The sequence below is a fragment of the Sinohyriopsis cumingii genome, chromosome 17 (genome assembly GCF_028554795.1).
Source record: "Sinohyriopsis cumingii isolate HCF-2022 chromosome 17, ASM2855479v2, whole genome shotgun sequence".
Taxonomy (NCBI): Eukaryota; Metazoa; Mollusca; class Bivalvia; order Unionida; family Unionidae; genus Sinohyriopsis; species Sinohyriopsis cumingii.
In genome coordinates, this window is record NC_142977.1 from 35,404,903 (window position 1) to 35,415,587 (window position 10,685).

Sequence of the window (10,685 nt, forward strand, 5' to 3'; positions counted from 1 at the left end):
GTGTTTACCCAAGACGGAATATTTGACAGAACCTTCCCGCTACTTCCAGATGATTCACGACAAAACCAAATTCATGAAACACGTGGACGTCGTTCGCGAAAATTTGATCTTAGTGAATTACGAAGAAGATCTGGACTTTGTACAAGACGACCCTTTTGGAAATGTCATCATTGCGGCTTACGTGACAGCTCATGCTCGCTTAAAATTGTACGAAGCTTTAGAACTGTTAGGGGAACGTGTCTTGTACTTTGACACGGACAGTTGCATTTACATCCATCACCCGAGTCAACAGCACCCTGACATCGAAGGAGACCGTTTAGGAACCTGGACAGACGAACACCCGGACGACAAGATTCTAAGTTTCGCCAGTGGTGGTCCTAAAAATTACGGTTACTAATACCGGGACAAACAAGGAGACGTGCACACGAATTGTAAAGTGAAAGGATTGACTCTGAATTATCGTACCAGTCGAGTGGTGAACTTTGACGTATTGAAAGAAGCCTTGCGGTCTAGAGAAGATGACCACTTTAAAGTGACCACCTATCAACCCGACAAGATTGTACGTTTACCCACTCACCACATCGTCAGTCGACCCTTGGAAAAAGTCTATCAAATCGTGTACCAGAAGCGAGTGCGACTTCCCAATCATTTCACCTTACCGTATGGACACGTCGGTATTGGTCTGTATATAAAAAGGAACCCTAGGCAAGATCGATAGTTCATTGTGACTACCAAGACCGAGCGAACAAGATGAATACTTTCAGAGAAACACAAAACAAGTTCAGAAAGGCACAATTCAAGTTTGGGGCTTCTGAAGTGGAATGCGATTGTGAGCCTTGCGATGGGAACGATCCCGTACGTTGTGACCTTAGCGATGCCGTAAAGCATCATGGGAACTTTAGTGTCACTACCCCTATCATGGAAAGTGATGCTGTGCGTGTCAAACCTGAGGGATGCGAAAGCGATGCCGCTTGTCCTCTTGGACACTTTACTGGGTTTCGTTTTAAATGTGGATGTCCACCTTCACGTCTACCCCGCTACGGATGTCATCCAGCCCTGAGCAAACTCCTGTCCATGTCACCCAACCCTCATCGAAACGAACCTGTGAAAGACGAATATTCGTTTCCTGTGCGTTTGTCGGAATACTGCGACTTTGAAAATCGTCTTCAATCGTTCAAAGGAAAATGGCCTAAGTATCTGGGAGGACCGACCCCCGAAGAATTAGCCAGAGCCGGATTTTTCTACTTGGGCGAAGGGGATAAAGTCAAGTGCTTCAGTTGCGGTGTGTCACTTCACCACTGGGAACCACAAGATTCGTCCTACCTAGAACATGCTCCTTGGTCACCGAATTGTCATTACTTACCCTTAGTGGGACCGAGACATTGAAGTAACTTACCATGTCGTTGAAGAAGAAACCAAATTGGTTAGGAGTCAAATGTTGGACATCACCGAGACCAGTATTTAAACTTCATTTCAAAAACGATATTGAATCATTACCTAAAGAACTGCAAGAGAAGATTTACAAGGAAGTTTGGCAGGGGCTTGCCAGAGTGAAATCTCAATCGGTGACTGTAGAACCTTTGTGCCGAGAAATTCACAAGAGGAAAGTGAAAAAGTCAATCAAAGTGTTAGATTTCTCTGGGTCAAGTGTGCTTTCGTCCTATTATATTACTCTAGACCGTTTACATCAAAAGAGTTCAGTGACATTCTTGGACGTTACCCTGAATGGCAGTGGTCAGAAATTACTCACTATGTGGATTACTTTTGCTCTAGGAGAAGATTGTGAATTGTACGGACTGACCTATTCATGGATACTTTACAAGAGAACATTTGTGCTTTGTCTGTGGAGTTGAGAGAACGCATTTAGCGAGAGCTGGTCAAAATACAAGTGAAACGTAAAGAACAGTTGCATCCGTTACGTCACCGGTGTTTGAACCACTAGGACCTGAATGCTATACAAGGACTGATTGAGTTGAAAGTGTTCCATTGGACTGACATTGATCAACGACCCCTGGTTTTAAAAAGAATTGGTTTGGTATTGATAATTCTATCTACTACATTGTAAACTTACTGGATCGAATTCCAGAGGAAGAGTTAATGAATTACCAACATCTTTTACGCAATGTCAACTTAGTGAAAGAGGAAACTTCTGAACGAATTGTAATGTGTAAATTAGTGATTAAACGATTTAGATTCGACAATGAATTAAAACCATGTCTGTGCAAACAGTACATTTATTGTGTCAGAAAGAGAATTTAGTATGACCTATTTATGGATACTTTACAAGAGAACATTCGTGGTTTGCCTGTGGAGTTGAGAGAACGCATTTACCGAGAGCTGGTCAAAATACAAGTGAAACGTAAAGAACAATTGCATCCGTTACGTCACCAGATGTTTAACAACTGGTACCTGAATGGTATAAAAGAACTGATTCGTCAGAAATTGTTTCAGTGGTCAGACCTTGTTCAACACTTTGAGTTAGTGAATGGACAAAATGTTCATCATTTTGGTTACTTCGAGATTTGCCTAGTGCATCGCATTGAGGAAGACAAGTTAAAGGATTACCAACATATTTTACGTGGAATCTACTTAGAGGAAGAGGAAACTTCTAATCGAACTCTGAAGTTTAGGTTACAGTATGCAAGATTTACATTCCCCACTGGAGAACGAAGATCTCTGGCTAGAAAATATGTGTATTGCTTCCGAAACAAAGAGAGTATAAAAACAGGAACCCATGCCACGACTTTTATCACATGTGATTGAACAGATTCCGTGGAAGGAACTCAATGACCATATTCAAAATGTGGATTATTACCATCAATTATTACAAGAACTGTATCCATTCAATTTGGGTCGACAAGTGGTGTGTGTCTTAGTGACTTGTTTCCTGGGATTTCGTTTACCAGCCGATTCCTTGTGGACTCTTTACGAACAGTATTTACCACCCCATTTAACATGAAACTGGTGCCTTTAAATGTTCACGAGACACTACTTTTGCTCAAAGCCTTGCGTTTTCATCTGGATACTTCTCGACCTCTACGGGAAAAAAAGATTCGTCAACTTTTAGCTACCGAAGAAGTGTATGTCAATGTGTGTGTAGCTTGTGACTTATACCCCCATTGGACAGATGTTCGTGACTGGAAAAAAGGGGGTTTTGAGGCTTGGACCCAAGAAGTGGCCCAGTATGCACGAGAGTTGTTCAAGTAAAATAGTCACTTTTCAACCTGTGTTAGTGACGGTGCCAGAAGAAGAACCCGTCACCCAGGACAGGACTGTCGTGGACATGCCTGAAGACCCTTTCGGAAGGACACTTGTGTGACCTTACCCCCTATAGAACTGGTCAGAACATTACCCAAAACATGTTGTACAGACACCTGTTTCTATTCCACGTTGATGGTTTTCATGTGCCTTTTATCGTTGTACTTAAGCCTTTGGCTTTTATGTATTTATATCTTTCGTATTCATGTTTAAAACATTCAATAAACGTGTCCTGAAAAAAGTATATAAACTCTTGTCTTGTTTGTTTTCGTGTCACAAGTGACATTCCTAACACTATGGCTACCTCTGCTGTCTCTGCTCCCTCTTCCTCCACTGTCAAAGTCATCGACGAACACTTAGATCGTGCCAGTTGGGAGGCTTTGTATCTTCGCCATCCCTTTAACATGCTCATTGCTGGACCTAGCGGTTCAGGCAAAACCGAATTCGTCAAACGTTTGATCGAACATAAACATCATTTGATCGATCGACCACCTCAACGCATCGTGTGGTGTTACAAAGAGTGGCAATCGGCGTACAGCCTCTTGCGAGAAAGTCAAGGCGATTTCATCGTGTTTGTGGAAGGCATTCCTAAAGAAGACGACGGCATCGTCTCTGACTCCCGTCAAACCCATTTGGTCATTTTCGACAACATGTTAGGAGAAGACGAAGAAGAAATTAAACTGTGGTTCACGCGCTAAGGACATCACCTTAATGCCAGTGTCGTTTACATCACTCAAAATTTGTTTCAACAAAGTAAAGCCCATCGCACCATCAGTCTCAATGCGCATTACGGGGTCTTGTTTAAAAGCCCTCGAGATAAATCGCAAGTGCAAGTCTTAGCCAAACAGTTAGGAACGCCTTGGTTGACTCTGGCGTACGACGATGCCACTCAAACTCCACACGCCTATTTACTCGTCGATTTGAAACCTACGACCCCCGATGATTTACGATTTCGTACCTAATTGTTTCACCACTGGTGCCAAGACGGAGGGCCTGTCCTGTACACGTCTCCGTCCTCGACTTAATTTCACTCAACAAAAAAATGTATAAAAACCTCAGACACTTTTCGTCTGTCTCACATGACATCCCTTCAGTCGCATCTTCCCGTCAAATTGATTCGTGCCTTGTATGGCATCAGTCGAGAAAAAAACCCACAAATACGGGCTCGTGTCTTAGAAGCTAGTCTCAAAGAAGTCTTACGATGGTTCACGGTGACAGCACGTCAATTACTACAAGGGATCATTCAGATTCCTCATCAAACAAAACGCTTTTTTGATCGAAACAAAGTCGCTTTGGTCCAACTGGCCGATCCCCGCATCGACACTCAAACCAAAAAACAAATCATTTTGAAACCTGGAGAGAGCGGTACTCTAGGAGGGGTCATCATTCGCTCTCTCTCTTAAGATGGGATCCTAATGCTCCCAAACTTCTCCCCAAGAAAAAAGTCAAACGAAGCTCCAAGAAGAAAAAGAGCCACGGTGTCAAGACCAAGTCCCCAAGGAGACCCGTGTCTCCAAGAACTTCTCCAGTGGCGGGACCCTCCTCTAACCAGTCACCACCCCGGAAAAAGAAAAGCCCCCAGAAAAAGAAACAGAGAAAAAGTCCCCAGAAAAAGAAAAGTCCACAGAAGAAAACTAGTCGCAAGAGAGGCACTTCGGCCAGGACGCAACCTTACACTCGCAAACCACGACCTGCAACAGTGGTGACTGCGTCTCCGGTAGCCTCAGGTTCATTCACTTCTCCGTTGATGACACCAAGAACTGAAAAGTACTTGGAGACGTTGATTACACCAAGAACTTCTCCGTTGATGACCCCAAGAACTTCCCCAGTGGCAGGACCCTCCAATTTAGCGGCAGTGGCCGCTGCTCACAAAGTACCTTCTCCCAAAATCAAAGTCCAAGAAAGATCGGGCATGTTACAAAGTTTATTGGATTTGTCCAAGCAAGAACTGGCTCGATTTAGTCCGTTGCGAACCCCTGCACGACGTGTCATGCCTGTCCTCAAGTTGATACGACGTAAAGACAATCAGTGGCGACGCGTTCCAGTATAAACAAAGGCCTGTGACCAAGTAGGGGTATCAGTGTTTTTGGTGCTGAAGACTCAAAGATGTCACCCTCCAGAAAACATCCCTCTTCTAAAACCCAAGGAAAGAAAAGGAAAGGACTGCCTCCTCGTTTAGTCAAACATGGGGACATGTTATCTGTCCTGTCCAAAGTTTCTCCACCCCTACGAAAAAAACTCATTCAATCAGCTTCCAAAGAGGTCATCGATACCGTGTGCGAATGTTGTTTGAACGTCTTGAAAGGCACGATCCCTTTGTCCAAACACCAGAAACAATGCTTAGGCAAACATCGTCACGTTCTTCGCCAAATGGTTCGAAAGAAAATTCCCATTCGTCAAAAGAAGATGTTGGTCCAACGTGGAGGAATTTTACCCCTCTTGCTAGGCCCATTGCTGAAAGGAGTCTTGGGAACCATGTTGGGAGGACTGGAGGGAGCAACATAAAAAGGCCCTCTGGAGTCCCAAGATCTCAGAATCGACCCCTAACATCCCATGGAAGGACGAAAACTAGCTTTAGTGCCTTACAAACGATGGATGGAATACCATCGTTGGCAAGAACAACGCACCCCGCATTTACCTCCCAATCCCAATTTGAGCGAGATGTCCCAGTTACAACACGAATTGCAGTCCTTGATGGATCGTCAAGATTTGTCCGAAACAGAAAAATCGCAAAAGTACTTTCAACTCTTGCAACGACTGCAACTCTTTCACCAGAAAGCCTCAGACGAAACAGCTCTTCCCACTCTGAAAGATTTTAAGACCTTGATGAAAAGTCCAGCATCACCATCACCAGTACCACCAACACTGTCAGTGGCCAAGACAGAAAAAGGAGAAGAAGAAGAAGGGTTTCAAACTTCACCAGAAAAAGTACGCAAGTTAACAACACCATCTACCTCCAGAATTGGATGGATTAAAAAGATGATGACCACCCCTTCTTCATCACAAGAGAAAAAGAAGGTGAAGACAGAAGTGAAACAAGAACCGATATCCCCTGTTCAGACATCCTCCTCTGCGACACCTATTGCCGGTCGCACACGCAAAGCATTGCAATCCAAGAAAGTACCCCAAGAGAAAAATAGTAGCATCCTCCAAGAGTGGGTGTCTTATTAACAAACAAACACAAAAAATGGAAAAAGTGTTAGCCAGCATTTACTACGATCCCTCCCATCCTGCAGGTTACGCAGGAGTTCAAAAATTGTATCGTGCTGCCAAAACGCGACTGAAAAGTCTCCGTTTACCTCAGGTGCAACGATGGTTACAAGAACAAGCTACCTACACATTACACAAACCCATTCGACGCAAGTTTTCCAGAAGTCGCACCCGAGTGGAAGGCATCGATCATCAATGGCAAGCCGATTTAGCCGATGTCTCTCATTTGGCCAGCTACAATCGCGGATACAAATATTTGTTTTGTGTCATCGACGTCTTTTCCAAATTTGCCTGGGTCGTGCCCTTGACTTCCAAATCGAGCAGCGAGTTAGTGCGAGCCCTGCAACAAGTGTTGAAACAAAGCGGTCGTCACCCTCTTCGATGGCAAACGGACAAAGGCACCGAATTTCTGAACCAAGCGTTCCAAAAAGAATTAAAGAAACGTGACATTCATTTTTTTACCACCGAGAATCCCGAAACCAAAGCCAGCATCGTGGAACGTTTTCAACGCACTTTGAAAGAACGCATGTGGAAATATTTTACTCATCACCACACTCTGAAGTACATCGACATCTTACCGCACCTGGTGCAAGCGTACAATCAATCTTACCATCGAAGCATCGGACGTGCCCCGCAAGACGTGACTCCCGACAACGAAGTGCTGGTGTTTGAGCGCCTGTTTGGTACGTCCCCGACGAGGGCTGTCCCCAAGAAAAGCGGAATGTTGGACGTAGGAGATTGGGTACGCATTGGCAAAACCAAACGCACTTTCGACAAAGGTTACTTACCTAACTGGACTACCGAATTGTTTCGTGTCACTGGACGAGTGCATGGCCGTCATCCTGCCGTCTATAAATTGGAAGACATGAAGGAGAAGTGCTCAAAGGAACGTTTTACTTACCCGAGTTACAACGTGTCACCAAAAGAGAAGACGTGTACGACATCGAAAGCATTCTCGAAGGCAGAACCCGTAAAGTGGGCAAACGACGTGTCAAAGAAGTCAAAGTACGTTGGAAAGGATATCCACCCAGTTTTGATTCTTGGATCGACGCTTCGCAAGTCATCGACTATAAAAAGAAGTGACCATCATGCCCTTTCACACAGACGCAGCTACGTCGACCACTCCTTCACCTAGTTCTTCTCTGCAAGATTTACAAAAACAACCTTTGTGGGTGTGGTGTGGAGAACGTGTGCCTAAAATGCAAATCGTCTTTTTCTGCCAAATCTTCGTGGTGTATTGTGTCATCGGGGCAGCCATCGCCAATTTAAGTTTGCAACAAGGAGACAAACAATTGTGGACCATTTTATTGAGCAGCTGCATCGGTTACCTGCTTTCCAATCCCTCCCTGAAATTCTCTTCCAACGGGAACATCGAGAACCTTGTGTCCAGTGACAGTGTCAGTCACCACTCCAACAACAACAACAACAACAACCCTATTTTGGGTGGAGACACTCCTCTGACGTCCATTAACCCCTCGGACAGTCACAGAACTCTGGAATTATGAGTCACCAAAACCAATTTTACTTAACCTTACCCAGTGACAGTTCCGTGGAGGTGTTTCCCAACAACACGTTGTGCTGTTACACGGCCAAATTACCTCAGGCCATCCAATTAGATCACGAAGCCCATTGGGAAGTTGCTTTAGTGGAAATGATTCGCCCTACACAAATCCAAAACATCACTGAAAAGCAAAACACTTTTGAGGTCGAAATCATGAACGAACAATGCAACAAGCCATGAATGAAATCGGGTTTTTAGGCGACGTAAGACCAGCCAACAATTCACCCTTCAGTATCTACACCTTGAACATTCCGTCAGGGTTTTATTTTAGTGGTCAACATTTGGTGGATACCATTGCTTACAGGTTCGAGTTAGCCTTTGGCAAATACCTGAACAAAATCAAAAAAAGTGTCACCCTGGAGTACCATAAAGTGGCTTGTCGCTTACTGATGAAATTTCAGGATACCCAAACGTTGTCCATTAGTTTTAATCGTGACTTGTTTGATATTTTAGACACAAAAATGGCCCCAAATTTTAAACCGAAGATCAACAGCAATACGGAATTTTACAAGTTTTTTCGATTCCCTGTAGAACTGAACCAAGGACTGAATTTGATCTTTGTGTACTCCGATGTGGTGGAGTATAACGTGGTGGGAAACACCTCTGTGCCGTTACTGCGTATCATTCCTATCAAAGTGGATAGTATCACAAACAATGACCAGGAAGGTGGAAACACCTATCACGTTAACCGTGAATTTGTACATCCTCACTATTTGTCCGTCAGTAAGTCGTATTTGGACACGGTCAACATTGCTATAAAAGGAGATCTGGGACAAAATATTCCATTCACCAAAGGGAAAGTTACAGTGAAACTTCATTTTCGAAAACGGTTCTCTCACGAGTTGTAAGTCATGTATCCAGTGTACCGAGGGGTTGCTCGACAGCGAGGACACGGTTTAGGAGATATGTTAAAATCGGCCTTTCGTTCGGTGGCTCCGGTGTTGAAACCAATGGTGACACGCGGATTGCACGCCTTGAAAGATGCCGCACTGATGCAAGGCAAAGAATTTCTCCAAAATGTCATCATCGACAAACAAAATCCTAAAGAAGCCTTCTTGAGGGCAAGCAAAAATGTCTTGCTGTAAACGGGCAAAGACCTTTTGGGTCGACGAGAAACACCTATAAATGCCCTGCACGCTACCGAGTCAGGCATTCCTACTTCCCTGAAGCCACAGCAAGGACAAGGCAGAAAGAGACGACGAAGAAAACACCCCTTCACCAGACTTCACACTTCTAAAGCTAGAAAGGCAAAGAAAAGAAGAACCGTCCGAGACTTAGACGTTTTCGATTATTGAGAAAGAGAAAAAATGATGCACCGAGAATCTTGCGCTTGTTCCAAGTCGGAACTGGATCTGTTTGCCATGCCACCCACTATGATGACGATGCAAGAATCCCAATGGGTGGAATTTCACCCCGTTTCCTCTGTCAAGGACTCAGGATCAACTCCCCTCGAGTTTGAAATCAAAGGTCAGCCCGAAGATTACATCGATCTGAATAGCAGTTACCTGTACTTGAAAGTCAAAGTTGAGGATAAGGATGGAAATGCTATAGACACTGAGCCAGTAACGCCCGTCAACAATTTTATGCATTCCTTGTTCAACTCAGTGGATTTGTACTTGAATAACAAACTGATCAGTAGCAGCATGGTTACTTATCTTTATCGTGCCTACCTGGAAAATCTTGACGTACGGAATAGACGCCAAGACCACTCATCTGGATGCTTGCGTGGCATGGAAACCTGACACACCAGGTCAATTTAACAACACTGAAGTGGATATAAAGAAGGACCACAATAAGGGATTTATAGAACGAAGAAACAAAATCAAAGAAAACAAGAGTTTAGAACTGATGGATCGTTTGCATTTGGAGATGTGGTTGCAAGAAAAGTGTTTCCTGAACGGTGTGGATGTCCGCCTGAGACTGAGTCGCAGCAGTACCGCTTTCCATTTGATGGATGCAACTGATGATGCTTACAAAACCAAAATCGAGGAAGCCAAACTCTACGTACGACGCGTGGAAGTGTTACCTAAAGTGGGAAACGACATCAGTCACACGTTGAGCAGAACGACCGCCAAGTATCCAATACGCCGCGTGGAAGTGAAAATCTTCACCATTCCAAAGGGACTGCGATCCATGATCGAAGATCATCTGCCCCAAGGTCAGTTACCCAAACGTTTAATCCTTGGTATCGTGAGCAATGCAGCCTTCAATGGATACCAGAATGAAAATCCTTTCAACTTTTATCACTACAACGTGTCGAAGATTGAAGTCAGTCGCGATGGCAAGACCTTGTGTACCAGACCTTTCGAACCTGACTTTAGTGACACGACGAAGAATTACTTGAGATCGTACTTGTCCTTGTACGAAGCTACCGGTCAGTTAGAAACCAACACCAGTCATGACATTACGTACGAGGATTATGCACAAGGCTATACTTTGTGGGCTTTTGATTTCACTCCAGACCAAGGCAGCGACGAGGGACATTTCCACCCTATAAAATCCGGCCAGATTCGTGTGGAACTTCAGTTTGCTGTTGCTCTACCCCACACGGTGAACGTCATCCTGTATGCAGAATTCGATAATACGATAGAAATCAACAGTTTGAGAGAAGTCATTTTAGATTATTAGAAACCATGGAAGACTGTTAGCCCTCTTT